At 45.2% G+C, this 21,726-nt stretch overlaps 1 protein-coding gene across 3 annotated transcripts in view; it reads left to right on the plus strand.

Annotated features, from left to right (window-relative positions):
• LOC138579460 (glyceraldehyde-3-phosphate dehydrogenase-like) overlaps positions 1-21,726 on the plus strand; it is a 1,247,463-nt gene that overhangs the window by 63,947 nt on the left and 1,161,790 nt on the right. The window lies entirely within an intron of this gene.

Raw genomic sequence — 21,726 nt, forward strand, 5'->3', positions numbered from 1 at the left:
TCCGCAGGGGTTGGATTTTAGGTGAAAATATTGTTCCACAAACTGGGTACGGGCAGCCTCGCCACATGCCCTTTCCCCTCCCATACACAGCCGCTGTGCGTGTGGTTGGGGATGTGGGGGCACCATTATGTCCACCGGTATGCCACGCCGTGTTGCAACATTGTGCAGGACACATGCTGCCACAATGATCCTGCACACTACTGGTGGTGCATTTAGTAGCACCACCAGAGTGGTCAAGGGAGTGGAATCGTGAATTTAGCACTCAGAATGTGCCCTCCAGTATGGCCCTAGCTACAATATGGACTGCGTTGTATATTACCTGTGGTGGTGTGGTGGGACTCCGTATTGAGGTCATCATGTAGGCGCTCAGAGGGTAGGCACTGTCCTCTGTGGAGGTGACATGGTTTGTCACTGGTGTGGTTTTGTCTGTGTGAGACCTGCATGCATTTGCAGGGCCATTTGTACTCACCAATGGGCCATGTGTTGCCATGCCTACCAGCTTCTAGGGCCCGGTGTAGGGGTGACATTCTGAATATGAAACTATCATGGGTGGACCCTGGATAGTTAGCATATACAGAGGTAATGATTCCCTTGGCATCACATACAACCTGCACGTTGATGGAATGCCAGTGCTTGCGATTGCGATAGATGTGCTCTGGGGCCCTAGAGGGACATAGGACATCATGGGTGCAATCGATGGCACCAAGCACTTTAAGGAAGTGCGCCACCCCGTAGAAGTCCTGGACAACAGCCTGCCTTTCTGCGTGTTCTGGGCATGTATATGTGCCTGCGGACAGAGGGGCATGCAGTCATGATTACCAACACCTGGTGTAGGCAGCGTGACTGCGTGGCCTGTGAAATGCCCCCAACTATGGCAGTTGTCAGCTGAAATTACCCAGTGGCCAAAAAATGCAGTACATTGAGCACCTTTTCCGTTACCAGGTCTACGATGATATGAGGTGGAAACCTATACCTAGCATAGACCTGGTCATCAGGCATCCCAAAAAGGCTGGTCCTGGTTAAAAAAAATGCGGGCCCTGGCCATCCTCCTCCTCCTCCTCCTGCGGTGTCCCACAATCATTGCTGCGAAAAATGGCACATTCATCGTAGCTGTATACGCGAGTTTGTTTTCACATGGTCTTTTATGCATTGTTTTTGGTGTGCGGTGACGCTTACGTCAGCTTTCGCGTGGCGGACGTGTTTCCGGATTAGCGCGTCTTTTTCCAGGCGCCAGTGTGCCCTGTTCGATTCCATGAATACGTGTTGTTAGTGCACGTTGTAAGTATTTTTATTGTGGCACTTTCCATGTATTGCCCACATTTATGCTTGTTGTTGCCCATTCCACGTGTTCCGCACCCTTTTTAGGTGACTGCGCAAGATGGTACGCCCCTTCGCTGGGAGTCTCGCGCAAGCCGTTCGTAGTGTCGCAGTGAAGTGTTGGACCTGCGCTGATTCCTCACAAGTCTCCGGTAAGCCCCGCGCGCAAGTGCCCTATTTTAAGCGCAATTAATACCATGAATCAGGCCCATAATCTTCAGGGGCGGGCGCATACAGCTGTTTCAGGATCTAACTCCCTCCACAATTTGTAAGCGACACCAATTGAAGCCTTTGACTACCTGGCTACAAGGTAAAGGCATCCCGTACTATTGGAGTTTCCCCTGCAAGATCATCTTCTCGGACGACACGAGACACCGATTTTCCACGATCAGAGCGACGGTTAGCACCCTGAAAATTCCTGACTATGAAATACAGCTCCTGGCAGTAACAGACTATCCCGACCACCTTATTGACTGGACTGTTGCACATTTGAGACGCAATAGACGTTGACGGCTAAGTAGGCCCTTGTTGGATCGCCTCGATAGGAGTGTGGACTCCACAGATCCTACCCGAGGACAGCTTATTTTTGTTTCTTATTCCTAGTTCCATTTTAAGCTAGATATGCATGGTTCTCTTAATTCTTTTGGGCCCCCATGCTTGGGTCTCGATTTCTGGGTTAGTGTCTTCAACTGAGACACTAATCGTTTTTGGCAAGATCACTGTTCAGTAAGAGTTGAGTGTTAGCTCTGAATGGTTTGCCATGGTTGCATTAGGTGCACACATTCTCCTCTACAGGATGTGTTCCGGATGGTCACCTTTTTTGGGACAGCAAGTGGTAATTTTAATTTTACTTTTGGTTTTTTTAATGTTTTTTTGTTTGATCTTACGGTTTTAATTAACCTCACTTCCCACAGGGCTGTTTGCTCTTATAGGGGTTGGTGGTCAGTGTAATGGTGGGTCTTGATGTACGGTTGTACCCCAGGATGTTTTGCAATTGTTAGATCGGTGCTTTGTTCCTCTCCTCAATTCCCTCATGAAAAGACAAAGCATTCTGACCAAACTATCCCAACTTGATGCTGATGTGGCTCTCTTACAAGAGACGCACCATCTTCATCAAGTTTGGCCAAGATTACGCTCTGCGTGGTTCCCCCATCAGTTCTTCGGCTTTCAGGAAGAAGGCGGGGTTGCAATACTGATAGCACAGTCAATTACTTTCTCTAAACTGGGGATGCTTGGAGACCCTGGCGGCTGATATGTGGGACTTGTGATGTGGAGATGGCAAAAAGGATTTTGACCTTGTTCTCAATATATGGGCCAAACCAATGCCAAGACCAATTCTATGCAGAACTGTTTCCCATGCGGGCTCAATTTCAAAGGAGGGATATGCTCCTGGGTGGAGACTGGAATGTGGTTCTTGATGAAAACCCTGATAGATCCCGGAATAGTGTCACGGCTCGCTCTCTTCGCTCCCGTTCTCGCTCCCTTCGTTCCCATCCCCGCCACTTGGGGGCATGTTCTGGGGTTTATTCTTTACTGGACATTTCCTTCGAACCCTATGCTACAGTGTTCTAATGAATGGGGAGCGTTAAAACCTTATTTTCCCAGTTACTTCCCTTCCGGATCCATTCCTGGTTTTTGGCAGCCAGCATGCTATTTAAATCAAATGACTATGTTTCCCAGAATGCCTCGGCTCACTGTTTCACCTCCTGCTTCCCAGAATGCCTGGCTCACTGCTTCATCTCCTCCCTGGCATCCGGCATGCTACTTAAATCAAATGACTATGTTTCCCAGAATGCCTTGGCTCACTGTTTCACCTCCTGCTTCCCAGAATGCCTGGCTCACTGCATCATCTCCTCCCTTGCAGCACAACGCTGGGAGGAGGATAGGCAACACCTGTGGCTGCAGGTGCAGCAGGCGGCACGCCTGAGGGGTGTGCTCGTTAAGCAGCTTTAAAAGCCTCAGTTTGCTTCAGTCCGGCGCTGGTCATTGTAGCAGTGTTCCTGTTGTGACTAGTCCCTGTTTCCTGTACTTAGTTTCTGTGCCTTGTACCTAGTTCCAGTTCCCTGTTCATAGATATTGAGTCAAGTATCTATTTCCAGTGCCTTGTTCCTAGTTTCTGTGCCTTGTACCTAGTTCCAGTTCTTTGTTCATAGATATTGTGCCAAGTATCTAGTTCCAGTTCCTTGTTCCTAGTTCCATGCCTTGTACCTAGTTCCTGTTTCTAGCTTTGTGCCCAGTTACTAGTTCCTGTATCTTGTTCCTCTGTCCTGGATTTCGGATTTATGCGCTTATTTGATTTATGCTTTCTGAATGTACTTTTCTGTCTTCCTCTGTCTGCAGACAGCCTTTCTCTGTACTTTACTATTTGATGCAGCCCAGTCTGCCGGTGTTTTCTGTCCCTTTATGCTGTCCTGGTTACTGAAAAGCATGATGTATTAATATTTACTTTCGTAGAATTAGTACAGCCTTTTCTCCTTGGATTGGGTGGGAAAGATTTCCTTTTGTGATATCATTTTCCCTGCTCCTGATCCTACTTTATTGAGATTCCACTCCATGTTTTCCATTACACTTCTGCATTCATTTTCCATTGATTATTAGGTGTGGGTTTGTTGTTACAAGTTCCAGAGTGTTCCCCTTTTAGTTTTCCTCACGATTTATTATCACAATTCAGACTTGCCTTTTACTAGGGTTTATGTATATCATTTTCCCTGCTCCTGATCCTACTTTATTGAGATTCCACTCCATGTTTTCCATTACACTTCTGCATTCATTTTCCATTGATTATTAGGTGTGGGTTTGTTGTTACAAGTTCCAGAGTGTTCCCCTTTTAGTTTTCCTCACGATTTATTATCACAATTCAGACTTGCCTTTTACTAGGGTTTATGTATTTTGTTATCTTTAACCCTTTTGCTTTTACAGCCTTCTGGGTCCCTGTTTGATCTACAGGGTTCGTGAATTACTGACATTCAAGTGGTCTTTCCGATCCTCGTGAGTACTGTTTATAATTTCCTTATTCAGTATTCTACAGATTGTCAGTTCACAGAATCTGTCCTTGCTTGCCCGCTACGTGGGTTTAGCGCTGTCAGTATCTGTAAGAGCATAGTGGGTAAAGAGTTTGCCGACTTTCCTTTCAGTCATAAGGAGGTCCTAAGTGTTTACCCCACATCCCTTTTCCTATATTGGTAATACTGTTTTACCTTATTGACGTTCCTGGGTTTTACATATATACACGTTGTTAGATTCAGAGTTGTTCACAGTGCAACTGTGTGCATTTTCCCTTTTGCCATAGTATGCCTTCTTCCTTCCTTAACAGAATGACCAGCCCTTCTTCCCGTTTGTATACGGCCAGATCAAGAAAGAAGGGTAGCAAGGCTACTAAAAAATGTGTACAGAAAGTTTTGACTACGTTTGCCTGTGATAATCAAAACACTGATCCAGACTTAAATGAACTCCTTGACACGAATGGGTATTTACGTGCAAAATATTATACCCATCGCCTGGCTCATCATACATTGCCTGATCCTAATTCTGTTTTTAATTTTGATCCAGATATGTCCGCACAAGCCTTAGCAGCGGAAAATAAAACACTGTTAGATTTACTAAATATGAGTACATCTGTTGTTGAACCCCATGATTCCGGTTGTGCTTTACCTCAGATTGAACAGTTTCATGATTCAAACATAAAGAATGAAGGGGTTCATTACATAACTTCTGTTTTCAGCCCTCAGCCAACTGCTTACTCCTCTGCACAAGTACTTACTGTAGTCCCTAATGTTAAGAGGTCTGATGTCAGTAGTTTACTTAAGGGTAACACAGACCAAGTCGGTAAGCGAGAGTATAGATCACAAGACCTGCAAGCAGTAAATAACGATGTACAATCAGTACACGTCCAGATGACTAGGGCAGGTTCCAGCCCCGATGCCACCATGCCTTCCCTTGTGACTACTGATAGGGATGTACAGTTAAGCCTGGGCATGTTAAGAGTTGAATTTGAGGAATTAAGACGAGAATACATCAGTTTACTAGAGGAGAATAAAACTTTACGAATTTTTCTGACTACACCTCAAACTTTATCCGTTGATGAAGTGAATACTGTTCAATCTCTGAGTGAGGAGGTTTTAGTAGGTCATGATACTTGTCAATATGAAAAACCTATTGGGAGTGAAAGTCCTCTTTCTTGCACAACACTTATTCAGAGCACAGATTCTGACAATTGTTCTACCGTTGGTCAGGAATTGCTGTTAGTAGAAGATTTACAAGTCACTCCTTTGCCTAAGAATTCCTCTATAGCAGTCATTCATAATTCAGAGTTTGAACACATACATGCTTCTGTATCCCAAACACAATCCACAATGGTTGCGTACACAGAATCAGTCATTACTGTAGGCTTAGGTTCAGCCCTTGATCCAGCTGCTGAGACTGAAGTAAACACTCAAGCTGATGTGGAAAACGATGCTACCTCTGTGTTCCCTCCTCCTTCTGCCAATTCTTGTCACAATGAACAATCAAAGACAGTACATAATTCTTGTTTTGATGGACTCATTCCACAGTATACTAAAACAAGGACCAGGCAAGCGATTCCTGAACTGTTGATTGATAATCTGCCACCTTCAGAAGTTAAGACAAAGGAATGGACACTTGACGAAATCCCGATTAACAGAGACTTTGGAAATGACTCAGTGTCATCCACTAAGGAAAGGTACGGCATGGGTCCAGCTCAGTCTTTGGTTAATGGTGTCATGGAGTCAACCGCCTTAAAGGTGCTTTCCATTCCTGAGCCACAAATATGTCTGTCGACTTCTGGGACTTCAGTCTGTCCTTCTACAACTATTGACTCTTCGACTACCCAGTCCACGACTCTGCAGTCATCATTGTCAAATGTGTCTTTAATCAATGAACAATTGCTATGTCTGCCAGTCACTCAAGAGCCTTCACCATGTACGTGGTCAGAGCCAAAGACCTTGACAAGTTTGTCTTCAGCTAACGAGACGGCTCCAGCTTGCATGCCCTCAGCCTCTGAATTTCCTCTGGCATGCCTGTTTTCAGATACAGTGACTCATCCAACAGTTTATCCTTCAGCCATGAAGCCTCCGGTAGCACATCTTGAGTGCCTGTCTCCGGTCCCAGAGCCTACTGCTAGTTTGGCTTCAGTTCATGAAGGACCTGTATCCTGCTCAGCCTCGCTGCCAATATCGGAGGTGAACCTGTCTGCTCTGTTTGATCATGTTGCAGATTCATCTACTTCAGAGCTACCTCCTAAATCCCAGCCATTTATTACGGATGAACATCCAATCTGCCCATCCTATGCTTCAGGAGGATCACCAGAAGGCCTGCCTTTTACACAAGCTAATTCCTCCAACTGCTTGTCTGTAGAATTAGCACCTCCCGCATATGCTACATCTGAGTCTGAGACTTCTGCCAAAAACATCAAGCTGGTTCACGACTTGGGAGAGCCTTACATGCAAGGCCGTTGGACTTGCCTGGAGTGTTACAAGAGGGTGACGGATACCATCAGCCATGGCCTAGACATCGGACAAGCAGCCAACCAGGATAACGGGCCGGACGGTTCACATTTGGGGGCCGGTTTGGACAAGCAGCTTGACAGCCCTTTTGTTGCCGGATCTCACATGAGCCTGAAGGAAGGGACGGGCACGGTTCCCCAACTGCTGCACCATTCGGGTGCAAGTAGCCAAAGGGAGGATATGACTGCTGCAGTTCAAGATGTGCCTGTTATTGCTCCAGCTGCGAGTGTGCCTGATGTACCAAGTACTGTGTCTATCACTCCTATCGGTATGCCAAACGTCCCTGCGGTTGTATCCCACGTGCAACAAGGTGGCCATATGACTGACATCAGGAATGCCAGCCTTGTACAACCCATTGGACTTCCAGACCCCCAAGGTGTGGAACAAATGCAATCAAACCTTGGTCACCCTCAACCACAGGCCTTGAACCAGTCACCACCTTCTTTGTCTGAACATGAACATTGTCTGAAATCCGCTGTTTTCTCACCTCCTGCGTGTTCGCTCTCAGCAGGGGGGCTACCAGAGAATCTATCATTGTCCAAAGCATGAACCAGCCAGCCTCCCTCCTCAATGATGTATGAGTGTTCGCTCCCAGAGACTGACCTTCCTGGACTTTCCAACTCTGCTTCGGGTCCTGCAAATCCTTCATGCTTTTCTTCAACCCATGAGTCCTTTCCTCACCGAAAACCTGCCTATGACTCTTATAGACTGCAGCCTGATTCTATTCATTCCAGTCCTTCTGCTTCTGCCTGTGGATCATTGTTTTCGTCAGTGCCACCTCCAAAGACAAAGCGCTCCAGTCATGGAAGGAAGATGTTTTGTGCGAGTAACGGCCGCCTGGAGTCGGCCATGGGAGGGGGTATAGTGTCACGGCTCGCTCTCTTCGCTCCTGTTCTCGCTCCCTTCGTTCCCATCCCCGCCACTTGGGGGCATGTTCTGGGGTTTATTCCTTACTGGACATTTCCTTCGAACCCTATGCTACAGTGTTCTGATGAATGGGGAGCGTTAAAACCTTATTTTCCCAGTTACTTCCCTTCCGGATCCATTCCTGGTTTTTGGCAGCCAGCATGCTATTTAAATCAAATGACTATGTTTCCCAGAATGCCTCGGCTCACTGTTTCACCTCCTGCTTCCCAGAATGCCTGGCTCACTGCTTCATCTCCTCCCTGGCATCCGGCATGCTACTTAAATCAAATGACTATGTTTCCCAGAATGCCTTGGCTCACTGTTTCACCTCCTGCTTCCCAGAATGCCTGGCTCACTGCATCATCTCCTCCCTTGCAGCACAACGCTGGGAGGAGGATAGGCAACACCTGTGGCTGCAGGTGCAGCAGGCGGCACGCCTGAGGGGTGTGCTCGTTAAGCAGCTTTAAAAGCCTCAGTTTGCTTCAGTCCGGCGCTGGTCATTGTAGCAGTGTTCCTGTTGTGACTAGTCCCTGTTTCCTGTACTTAGTTTCTGTGCCTTGTACCTAGTTCCAGTTCCCTGTTCATAGATATTGAGTCAAGTATCTATTTCCAGTGCCTTGTTCCTAGTTTCTGTGCCTTGTACCTAGTTCCAGTTCTTTGTTCATAGATATTGTGCCAAGTATCTAGTTCCAGTTCCTTGTTCCTAGTTCCATGCCTTGTACCTAGTTCCTGTTTCTAGCTTTGTGCCCAGTTACTAGTTCCTGTATCTTGTTCCTCTGTCCTGGATTTCGGATTTATGCGCTTATTTGATTTATGCTTTCTGAATGTACTTTTCTGTCTTCCTCTGTCTGCAGACAGCCTTTCTCTGTACTTTACTATTTGATGCAGCCCAGTCTGCCGGTGTTTTCTGTCCCTTTATGCTGTCCTGGTTACTGAAAAGCATGATGTATTAATATTTACTTTCCTAGAATTAGTACAGCCTTTTCTCCTTGGATTGGGTGGGAAAGATTTCCTTTTGTGATATCATTTTCCCTGCTCCTGATCCTACTTTATTGAGATTCCACTCCATGTTTTCCATTACACTTCTGCATTCATTTTCCATTGATTATTAGTTGTGGGTTTGTTGTTACAAGTTCCAGAGTGTTCCCCTTTTAGTTTTCCTCACGATTTATTATCACAATTCAGACTTGCCTTTTACTAGGGTTTATGTATTTTGTTATCTTTAACCCTTTTGCTTTTACAGCCTTCTGGGTCCCTGTTTGATCTACAGGGTTCGTGAATTACTGACATTCAAGTGGTCTTTCCGATCCTCGTGAGTACTGTTTATAATTTCCTTATTCAGTATTCTACAGATTGTCAGTTCACAGAATCTGTCCTTGCTTGCCCGCTACGTGGGTTTAGCGCTGTCAGTATCTGTAAGAGCATAGTGGGTAAAGAGTTTGCCGACTTTCCTTTCAGTCATAAGGAGGTCCTAAGTGTTTACCCCACATCCCTTTTCCTATATTGGTAATACTGTTTTACCTTATTGACGTTCCTGGGTTTTACATATATACACGTTGTTAGATTCAGAGTTGTTCACAGTGCAACTGTGTGCATTTTCCCTTTTGCCATAGTATGCCTTCTTCCTTCCTTAACAAATAGTTTGTCAGGGGGGTCAGGGCTCTCCCCTTCTTTATCTCAAGCTATGGGCAATTTGCAGCTAGTGGACCCTCTGTTTCATTGTCGCCTCACACTGAGAGATGTATCCTTCTTCTCACATGTGTACCCTACATATTGCAGATTAGATTCCCTCCTCCCACATGTCCTAGATTGAGCTAGCAGCGGTCTTGGATCATTCTCTGGTGTGGCTACAGATCTCCTGTAACCCCCAACAGCCACTAAGCCCTAACACTAGCGTGCAAATTATTCCCTATTCCGTGACCCGATCTTCCATGAAGCGATTACTACCCGCAAACCCAATTGTTTGCTGAGAATTGCACAGAGGGAATGTCTTTCGAAACAACATGGGAGGCTTTTAAGCCAACTATTAGGGGAGAACTTATTACCCAAGCTTCACAAAAAAACGAGGCCCATCAGGCCCACCAGTTGAGTATTGAAGGGAGAAATCAAGCTTTGGAATCCAAGTATAAATATCGTGGCTCCAGAGGGATCTCTCGTTGTTGCAAGCGGCCAGAGTGGAAATGAAGGCCCTCTGGACTTCCAGAATGTCTTACCAATTGCTCCAAACTAAACACCATTCTTTTAGTACCTCGAACGCGGCCTCACTTCTCCTAGCATATAAGTTAAAAGCCCACCAGACTCGTAACACTATCCGATCACTTAGGGATAGAGTGGGGGTAACACACATCAGAGGCAGGCAAACTCTGTATTCTCTCCCAGTTCTACAGAGATTTATTTCATACAGAGGACCTTGATTTGGCGCTTCAGCAAGCCTTTATATAGGAGGCTGCATTTCCTCGGGTTTCTACTCAGGACAGAGAGAGGTTGGAAGCCCATATGGCCCCCAAAGAGGTTTTGCAGGCCATCAGAGGCCCAGTGTTGAATAAAGCTGCAAGCCTGAATGGCCCTTTTCAAGGATGTTGCTGCATCAGTGGTTCTGCAACTAGTCACTCTCTTCAATAGCTTTTCCACAAGGAGGCGGTTATGCCATCTATCGGTGAATCTTCTCTATCAGTACTATTAAAACCGGGGAAGGACCCATCTATGTGCACCTCCTGTAGGCCAATTGCAATGCTAAACTACAATTCTAGGATCTACTCTAAAATATTAGGAAACAGACTGAACTTGGTTCTGCCATGCTTAATTCATATTGATCAGACATGCTTAATTCCTGGCCGTCAAACCTGTGATAACTTCTGAAGGGCCATCGACATTATAGACTGGGCTCAGAAACAGTTTCTCCCTGGCAGTGTTATCGGTAGACGCAGATAAAGCTTTCTACAGGGTAGGCTAGTCATATGCTAGGAGGGTGTTGGAAGGTTTCGGAATCAGGCCAAATTTCCTGAAGCAAATTCGAATCACATTGTCATCTCTCAGACCTAATTCCTTGTCCCCTAATGCCCCTTGTCCTCCTTAGTTTTCACCTTTGTAATGGAGCCGTGGACTTTAAAAGTTCAATCCGACAACATGATAGAAGGTATGAAGATAGGTCCGGTCCATCATAAACTAACCCTATATGCAGATTTTCTGCTGTTTCTCATGCACAACTCTGCCACGTCTCTTCCACACATTGGGCCTCATTACAAGTCCAGAGGTAATCGTGGCGGTAATACTGGCGGGTTGCTGCCACACCGTAAATATTTACCGGCGCCTGACTTGCCAGTAACCCCGGGGGATTACAACCCCAGCGGTCCGGAAAGCCATGCGCCAGTAAATGGTAATTGCCCATTCCCATAGAGTCCGAAATGACTCTATGGGAATGGGAAACACGGAAGCACCGGCATCGTTATTAACGGTGCTTCCGTGAATGTTAGGGAGAATTCTCCAAATGTGCTAATTTCGATTACCTTTTGAGACCCCCAGCAACTTTGCTGGATTTCTGGGATTACATTTTTTTTTTTAAATGGAAAGAGTGTGAGACTTTCTTCCCACTCTCATGTATTTTGATGTGTGTTTTACTTTAGTCTTATTTGGATATGGTGTTTTAAACAAACTCCATGGCCTCCTCTTTTTCTGGGTGTCACACAGCACCTTCAGTGCAGTGGCACAGGGATGTCTTTCAGACTCCCCAAGGTTTAAATACCTTCTCTGGGACTGACTACTGTCTCCCAGAGCATGTAAAGTTAAATTGACTTTACTAGTCTCTTTAAATTTACTGACCCAGCACACACTTATCTTCCTATAGAGTGCTGGAGGGGTTGCTTAGCTTCCCCTGAGTCAAAACACTCATGTAACAGTAAAATGTTACCTTTTCCTATTTTAAATGGCTGGTGGTAGTATCTTTTAGGATAAAGTCCTTCTTGTGTTTGTCTCTGCGTGCCAAACCAGGTTTGGTCCCTTTGTTCGTGCCCTTTGGCGGGCTTCAGTGCTAAAGCCCTGCTCTGGCGCCAGGGTGTCTGGGGTGGACAGGATGTGAGGGAGGGGCCCGGAACTCCCTGTGCTTAGTCTCCTAGGATACCTGAATGCACTTTGGCTTGATTGGCCAGCTGGCTGTCCGGCAAGGACAGCCGCCCTGCTGCGTGAGTGACAGCCAGGCTGAATGAATGGGGGAAAACTGTTTAAAAGCAGGTCTCTGGGACTTGGAAAGCAGAGTTGACCGCTGGAACGAAAGAACCAAAAAGAGGAAGGTGAAGCCCTACTACAGGTCCGAATTCCCTTGAGTGTAGTGGGAACAACCAACTCGCAAGCCACCTGACGTTGTAACCTGACACCGTCCTATTCTGGTCAAATTTTCATCAAGAGTGCTGTTGAAAACCGGATAGCCAGAGGGAAGGAAACCAGGGAGACTTTAAGGCACTTCCACCTTAGTGCAGGAACTTTCCAACGTCGTCCTTCTTATCCCCATGACTGAAGCTCAGGAACAGCGAGATCTGCAGGAACTACCAGGAACAACTGCCTCAGCTACAGCTTTCTTCATTTAAAAGGTACTGTGCAAACGCAGTCCGGAAATCTTTTCGGCCATCGAGAAAGTGCGTGAAACTTTCCTTAACTACGAAGGCTTGTCCTTCCCTAAACATTTGTCAAACTTTTCGCCTAGCCAAATCCTTTAAAAATCTGTGGCAAAGACTTAACCGTTGCATACCAGAACTGTGCTATCCTATACAAAAGACTCTGAACCATTGACTTTGGCCCAGGCCTATTGAGAAGAATTGTTGGTGGTATGTACCTGAAACCCTTTGCCCTGCTATGAATGTATTTGGGCTGTCTATTCTTATAACCTTGTCTTTCCCCTTCCTTCTTAAGTATCTGAAGTGCCGTTTTGCTCACACTTCATTTTTTAGCTAAACTTGTTCAGTTGCTACCGGCTCGATTTTTGTGGTGTATTAGTGTGTGATATTGAGCTGCTTGTGCTAGTGTAATGTTTTATAAATGATTGAGTAAATAAATGTATATTCTTTTACTGAGAAACCTTGAGTAAGTGTTTACTTGAAGCACTGTATTAGTTGGTCCTTTGTATAACTTGTTCTACTGCTCACTCATCTCTTGAGAGAAGTCTGGCTGCTCAGCCATTGCTATCACATAACTGTGTAGTACAGGCTTGTACCAAAGGTGAAATTGTACTGACATTTGTAGTCCTAATTGTCTTTAGTGTTCCCTAAGGTTACTGCAAGTGATCCTGCCTAACAGTGACGGCTTGCCTACCGTGGCCGCTGTGGCTGGCAGGGTCAGCCCTGTTGTACACTTTGGCTCCGGCAGGCAATCCCGTACCAGCACTGTTGTTTCCGGACCGGCACAGTTGTAATGAGGCCCATAGTCTCCTCTTTAGAATGATTTCACCGGGTCTCGGGCTTTAAAATAAATTACTCTGAATCTTACATTTTAAACATAACGGACCCAGAAAGGGTATTTGAGTCCCTAAGGTCGCAGTATGACTTTCAATGGAGCCCAGACTCTATACGTTCTTTAGGAATTTTCCTCACTAAAGCTCACTCACTTTTGTTCTCCAGTAAAATCCCTCACTTATGCAAACATATTCCTTTCCGGAAGGTTATGTCTTTCATATTTCTGATGTGCTTGCCATTTTATCATCGCCCTGTACATATGCTCCTTATATTCTACATTAACCATATGACCAAAATGCTACAGCCGTATGTCAAATCTATTCCACCATCCAAGCATGGATGGCCACAAATGGCTTATGTCTCAATGGAGACAAGACTGATATTCTTATTCTTGGCCAAAATACCACTGTAGCAAAGTTAGACTGTCTCTATTCCAACTTTAGCATTGACAACTGCAGCATCCCAGTCCTAGCTTCTGTCAAGACTTTAGGGGTTCACATTGATGCTACACTGTCCATGAACAAGCAAGTCAGCGGCAATATCTCTGCCTCCGCCTTAAGTACCAAACTCATTAACGCCATAAAACCCTTCCTAACAAAGGGCAACTGTCTCTCAATAGCCAGAGTCACTATAGGGACCAAGCTTGACTATTGTAACGCTCTCCTAGCTAGCACTTCCACAAAAACATAAACAGACTCCATGTCGCCCAAAACAGCTCATTTAAGAGCAGCATTAAGCATCCCAAGAAGAGACCACATCTCGCATGCAAGGCAGACTGGCCACTGGCTCCCAGTCAAAGACTGCATCACATTCAAAATCCTCATGACCACACACAAATGCATTAAACTTACCGCACCGTCCTACCTTTCAGACACACTATCCAGATCTATCTCAGCCAGGCCCACCAGAACATGCTACACCAACCAATTTACCGTCCCACACATCAACAGGGCCAAAGCAGGAGGGAAAGGGTTGCCATACTTAGCTCCGAAGCCCTGCAATGCGCTCCCCACTGCCCTCAGAGCAGAAACGTCTCTCCATGCCTTTTGTAAAAACTTGAAAACCTCCCTCTTTAACTAACTACGCACTTTCGCTCAACTCTCCCACTACCTTCTTAGCCTCCACCTCTCTCGATGTCCTATGTAAACTGTATTATATAAATTGTACAAGTATGTCTGTTTTTACATGTGGCTAGGCTATGCTCATTCACTGTAGCAAGCGCCACGATGCCTTCGGGCTGTTGCATGCTCTACAAATATGAATAAATAAATAACCTCCCGCCGACTCACTGACATTGCTTCCTGTTCATGACTCAGCCTGCACTGGTAAGCTGCCTGGGCCCTAGACTATTTGATTGCCGCTTCGCACCACTCGTAGCTGCTTGGCACCCACCTTATCTAACTTTTGTCAGAGGCAGTATACTCAGCCGTCTCTGACTTACTTTGTTGTGTCCTTGCCTCAACCTGTATATGTATGCTGCCTGATTCTTTGTCTACCTTATGCAGCCTACGTTGACTGCCTGGCACCTACCTTACTATGGCTTTCTATCCCCTGCAACAAGCTGCTTCCTACCTTCCCAAATTTACAGCTTAGCACTGCTCATGTTTCTTGCTTCTCTGCTCCTACCTAATCTTATCCTCTGTGTACCGTTTTACCTGTCTTAGCCCCCTGTCCCATGATGCAAGGCATTGCAGTGGTGCAACTTTCCTACTCTTAACTGCAAATAGCACCCAAACCAGGAGGTGAGACTTCCCAATATTGCTTTTACTCACCTGAACCTGCATATCTGATGTAGCCCCCTGCACCAAGAGAACAGTGAACAATGTACCTTCATGCGCTGGGGTCGTTTTTATTTTATGACTCTATACATCCTCAAAGTATTTTTTGGTCATTGTACGAGTGTGGCTGGGTCGAATTGGTGGTCAGCAGTTAAGTGTTTTACTTCTTTTTACTGAATCACATTGCGTTTACTGCGTTTTGGTTTAAGACTGTCGCCAGGTCGGAAAATGGCCGAGCTACAAAGTCTTTTGTTCTGTCTCATGGCCATTTTGTCCCTTGCCTTCACCCAAGTCGAGTTACGCAGGTTTTCCTTATTTGAGCATGCAGCCTCCTGCAAAAAGCAATCTCTTTTGCCAGCTTCTGCCTGTCACGTGTGTGTGCCCAGGAAGCGGGCTGGTATTGTCCCAATTTACACCACTGGTGCCAAGTTGTCTGGAGTGCCTGAATGACTGAGACCACTGTGGACCGTGATTGGTCCACGACTGGGATGCCGGCATGAGAGCAGATCTTCGATTGGAAGTCTTCGTTTTTGGCGCAAGGCTAATATTGGATAAGAGAAGAGGCTCTGCATCCATTCCAGGTTGATCACCGCAGTTCTCCCCAAACTACAGAAGGAGCCAAGTATCCTGCACGAAGAAACAGACTTGTGAAACGGCTGGAGACGCTTTACAAGGTTTTGGCACCCTTCGTCCTGTGCTCTGCCATCGGACCCCTGTTTTATTCATCGATCTAGAAAGATGCCAAGGCGCATTGCCCCTTTGGAGTAGTGGGAACTACTCTCGGTGCCCCCTGCTTACCCACCAAACGAGCCCCTTCGGAAGTGTTCCTGGGCCATCCAGTGAACTGTCCACCTCTACCTCAAGGTATCCCGCAGAATCGCCATCGTCTCGAGTGGAAGCCAGAGACTTGGGACATCGCTTGCTTGTGGTCTCGTGCCCTCTCTTATCCAGATTTCGCAGGCCTAGTTCGTCTAGGTCCAGAATTAGGAGAGTGTGTAATGCAGCCCGCATCTGAGATTCCTTCGTCACTACCTGTTGGTGACAGTCGCTATAGGTGCCCTGCCGTTCAGCTCTCCTGTGCCCTGAAGCCTGCTGCACCGGAATTCTCTTCATACCCCCTTCGGAAGCTGAGAAAAGGCAACTGTCCCATCACGGGCGATTGTTCTGTTCCGCAGCTGCCGAGAGCTGGAGCGCCATGAAACTGCAGGACTCGACCCTACTAGCAACCTCGACTAAACTGACAAAGTTTGGTCCGGACTGCGCCAAGAGTCGGTGAGTACTTGCATCACTTACTGGTGGCTCCCTGGCACAACCGATCACTTTTACGCACAAATATCCATTAAAAGGTATTTGATCTTGGCTGGGTTAGCCTGCGCTCCCTAGCTATTCTCACCTTTTGTAAACTGCTCTGCCACCAAGGGCAGCTCCTACTCAAATAGCGGGAACCAATTCTTCATTGCCTCAAGCCCCTTCCCGACTAACTAGAGCCCTCCTAAGAAGACCCACTTTTTGCTTTTTCTGTGTGATTATGCATCTTTACACACAACTGTACTGTTGAGCACACGGCTCCCCTCTTCTTAGGTCTGGACTCGAAAGTTAGGCAACGACTCAGAAGAATTGTCTAATCATCATAGTGTGTTAACTCAACCCTCTCTTTACAGGTTATGGGTGTGTTTTACTGCTGTGTTGCATTAGGAAACGTAATGTATATATGTTATCTAGTTTAAGGATTTTGTGTGATAACTGCTTTCATAACTAAAGTTTACTTGTGTCTATTGGTCCGGCCGACAATAAATGTATACATATATTTCATATACACTTGTCTAAAAGTAATTTGTGGTTCGTTACTGTGTGCTCATTGTGGGCTTCCGATCACTCTCACCCCTCCCGAGACTTAGTCTTGACCGCATGCCAAGCTACCTAGATTGATCTGGCTTGTCAAGAAGGTTCCCCTGTTTCACTAAACCGAGAGTGGCTTCCTAAACTTCTGCCCACCAGGTCAGAGTTTAGAAATCCATCTTAACAAATTGTTCTACAGCGGTGGGATAAGATCAGAGGTACCAAGTGTTGTGCACTGGTAAGGTACCCAGCTTACACTTACACAAGAGACCCAGTGTTCTTAGGTTAAAGTTAACTGTAAGCAACCTCCGTTTAATTATACTATGTAAGCAATTACAGACATGGCTTTGAGTGCCTCAACGTCTGAGACACTGAACGATTTGTGCCAAAAGAGGCCTGGTGGCCACTGGTACCAGATACAAAATGATCCAGAGGATCATAGATTGGCAAGAAATTAGGATTCAGGTTTTGCCCTCCTATGATAGGGCTGAAGGTAGTGGGGAAATCCCAAGTACCAGTAATGTACAAACTAGTGTTGTTATAGAAAGGGATAATGCTGCTGCTGATGTGGATGTGTCCCATACTTCACTGACCATTTTGGAGGCTGAGGCCATGCCAGAATTCAAGTTGCAAGAGCTGCTGTTTAAGCAGAAGGAGCTTGAATTATGCATGCCTAAGATAGACCTGGAAAGATCAGAGAAGCAGAAGGACAAGGACCACCAAGTGGAGCTTGCTAGACTGCAGAGCACCATTGGTTCCTCTAGAGGGCCTGGTAATGGATCTGGCCCCTCCTCGCATCCAAGATTTCCAAACGATCTGGTTAGTGTATATGATGACAAGAATGACATTATGCACTGTTTGATTGCATTTGCGTATGCATGTGAGGTGTATGGATGCTGATAAAATTTCATGGTTGCTCAGTAGACTACCCCATTCTGGCTGCAGTGCTATTATGGATATGTCAAAGACTGACAGAAAAGACTTTGCGAAATTGAAGCATGCCCTAGTATTAAAGTTTGAGAAGACTCCTGCCCAATACTTGAAAAGATTCAGAGAATACAAACAGAAATAAGGTAATGCTTGGGTTTCTTATGTTGATGATTCCTTTAAAAATTTGACTGGTTGGTTGAAAGGACACAAGGTCACCACCTTTGAGGGTATGATGTATATAGTCACGCATTAACATATTTATGCTTGTTGTTCCCCTGAGCTTAAGAAGCACTTGGCAGACTCCGAGGAGATAGATCCTAAGAAATTAGCTGTTGCAGAAGATTTATGTGTGTCCTACAGAGTATCCCATAAGGACAAGCCTGCTTCTAGCAAGTAGGAGGAGGGGAAAAAAAACAAAGATAAGGAGGGTGGGGGGATCTGAAAAATCTTCCTCTCTAAAGGGTGTTATGGAGAATTCTCCAGAATGGCTAATTTCCCTTACCTACTGAGTCCCTCAGCAGTTTTGCTGGATTTCTAGGATTTATCTTTTTCACCTGGTAAGAGTCAGCCTTTTTTCCCGCTCTTACTTATGTTTTGCTGTGTGTTTAACATTTTTGTGTTCATAGACTGTGGAGCCTCACCTACTCCACAGGCATCATCTTTTTGCTGTGTTACCCAGAACCTTCAGTGCAGTGACACAGGGTTGTCTTTTAGACTTCCCAACTCGGTCTCCATTTTCTGGGACTGACTACTGTCTCCCAGAACATGTAAAGTTGCCATTATCTTTATTAGTTTCTTTTAATCCACAGACCCAGTACAAACTATCTTCCATAGAGTACTGGAAAGGGTTAATACTTATCCCTTTTTGTCTGTGTCTCTTGGAGCATTATTTCGCTCACTTTTCATTAAGACTTGGCTTGTGGCAGTGGTAACTACCCTATTTTTGCTACTGCGGTTATCTTAAATAAACCTGGTATTGTTTTAGGCTATCTTGGTAGCCTCGAACTTAAACCCGGTAGGCCATACACGTTTTTATACGGTTCCAGCTGGGTTTATTCACCATTTCTTTTTGAAAATGTCTTTCTCGTGTTTTACTCTGCGTGCCAAACCAGGTTTGGTTCCTTTGTTCACCGTCTTTTCACGGGCTTCTACACAGAAGCTCTCCTAAGGCGCCTGTATGTCTGAGGGGGACAGGATGTGAGGGAGGGGTTTAGGACTCCCTGCACAGGGTCTCCTTGGAGACCCATGTCACACTCTGATCTGATTGACAGCCAGGCTATGTGAATGGGGGAAAACTGCATAAAAAGCAGGTGTCTGGGGCTGGAAAGGCAGAGTCGCCACTGAAACGAGAGAACCGGAGAGGAGCTGGTAGAAGAGGACCCCTACAACGACTGAACCGCCCGGTGAAGCCCTGCTGCAGGTCCGAATCTTCATACTCCGATGACAGGGAAGATCTGCAAGGAACCTTCTCCCCTTGAGCTGGTGGGACCAACCAGTTCACCCAAACTCCAAGCCAGGCCCCCCTCCTCTGGTCGATTTTGCTGTGCAGAGTTACAGTGAACCGGATAGCCAGGAAACTCGGACCCTACTTGGGTTTTAAGGAGCGCACCTTTTATTTGTTGCTTTGCTCTGCTGCTGGTTTCTTCCCTGGGCAGAAAGAAAGAGAAATCTCTATCACTTGCACACCATTTGTAGCGTGAGTGTTATTTGTTATGTAGAATAGGTTGAAAGAATTACTTAGAGATTTTAAGGTGCAGGGGAGAAGAAGTGCAACCCTGGCATATGGGCTGTATAATGAATAGAAAAAAGATAAGTTCCCTATTAGGGAACTCCCGTCCTCTGCACACTATCAAAGGCTAAGGCAGCCAAACATTTTCAGGTAATGATTTTATACATTGTAAAAAGTTCTTTAGAAGGTTATTTTCATAGCACACATTTATGAAAAAACGCATACGTATTAAGAACAAGTTATCTGATTTAGTGCTGAATATATTTATTATTCACAAGAGGGTAATATGCCAAACGCGTTTCGAGATATGCTCTCTTCTTCGGGGCCAATACAATTTCAGATTTTTTCAATCTAATCAAAAAACAATCAAACATTTATGTGATTAGAAATCAACTGATTTGAAGAGTATACATATCAACATTCAATAATGGCATAAATCAAGATATTTAGCAACATTTCCCACAGGCATGTTGAATAGACAATCATAAGTTTGGAGAAACGGTCATTCATGGGATCCTCATGATATAAGAGATAATATCTTAAGAGTTGTTGATTCATAAAGCTAAAGGTTATTAAGGAATACATATATTAGTTTTGAAAAAGGAAGGATAATGTCATTCTTACCCTGTTTGTGTCTAAAGGATACACATAGTAGTCACCTTTGATAATCTTGGCAAAATCAAAGGAGACCATATCTTCCACCCTAATAGTGGCAAAGAGATTCCCCTGAAGTATTTTACAACTTCCTACAGTAAGAATGTGGTATATGCACTGAGATGCCCATGTGGCAAATACTACGTCGGAAAAACCATTCGGAAGGCCAAAGAGCGTTGGACAGAACACAAGACCAACATTACAACAGCCAATCTCAATCCCCAGTGTATAGACATTTCAAAGCAAATGGACATAACACCAAAAGATTGGCCCAGAGTGAACTTTACTGGATACATAGACTGGATGCACTAACACCACATGGTTTAAATGAAGATTACTACTTAGGACCTTTCCTCTAACTTCATTTATTTCAAATCACCTAAACCAAATATCCCCATATCCACTACAACCCATATGTGGGGGAAATAAGGTTTCTACAACTCGTGCATTAATGTACATCAAGGGAAAAACACCACGTACAGGGTCTAGGTCTAAATAGATTGTGAGCTCAAAATATGAGTCAGATACTCTTTACCTGAAACTACCCTAATTGGGAGAACTGCATGACCTATTCATTATGTTTATATAACATGTTTATATAAAGTATACTGGTGTACATTCTTAAAATCATACTAAAAATATTTCCAAAAATACTGTACAAATTATGTAAAGATTGAACTCAAGTGAGTGATACAAATCAATTTCCTTGATCAGAATGTATATGCAAACAATGTGACCTCATCAATACTTCTGCTTTTTTTCCCCTCAAAACAAGCAGAAATATTGTCGCTCATTCTAATTCTTCTCCTTGGATCTTCAATAGTTCAGCCAGTAGGCGTTATGAAGAGGCCACAGTATATTGTTAAAATACTAAGTTACATGTTGGATAACCTTCATTGCAGGCATTACCTCTTTTGATCCTGCTTCTTAGAGACCAAATCCTTTATAGAAACTGAAGGCAAGCGTCCCCAACCAGCACGATCCTCCCCGCAATGAGAGACAATGAAGGACTCTCCCAGAATGGGAATAAGGCCAAGACAGAGTGCGGGTGAGCGTAATGGGAGTTTATCAATCAGAATAGGGCATGCAAAGAACTCTGCAAACTCCGAGAGCGCTCTGTCTGACAATAGCAAAGACAGGCGTATATATTTACAAAACACGTCATCAGAACCTACATACTATAAAGGGCACAAGTTCAATGGGATTGGGTGGCGATGACTAGCTATAGGTCCTGCTGCGATGTGGTTGGCCTTGGCTGGAGGACGTCACTGGTCAGCCTCGTGGGTTGGGCTGGGCCTGGCAGGTCAGCTGAGTTCATCCGGGCGGTGTTGTTGTGCCATTGTGGCCAGTGTCGGAGATGAATGTCTTTTCCTGACTTATTTGCCCTAGGCCATGCACACCGCAGTCATTCAGTTATTGCAATATTATCTTTTTTAGTAAATCTTTCAATAGGTTATTCTACAAGTTAATGCAACACAGGAGGAATGCACCTTGACCGATACCATAGGTCGAGGGGCTAAGTCTCAGGGCATGGGACAGGCGGTACATGTCTTTCTGTCTTGTTAGAAGTCGTTATGAATGTGCTGCTGTATGTTGCCACAGTATTGGGT

The sequence above is a fragment of the Ambystoma mexicanum genome, chromosome 3p (genome assembly GCF_040938575.1).
Source record: "Ambystoma mexicanum isolate Mex_15411 chromosome 3p, UKY_AmexF1_1, whole genome shotgun sequence".
Taxonomy (NCBI): domain Eukaryota; kingdom Metazoa; phylum Chordata; class Amphibia; order Caudata; family Ambystomatidae; genus Ambystoma; species Ambystoma mexicanum.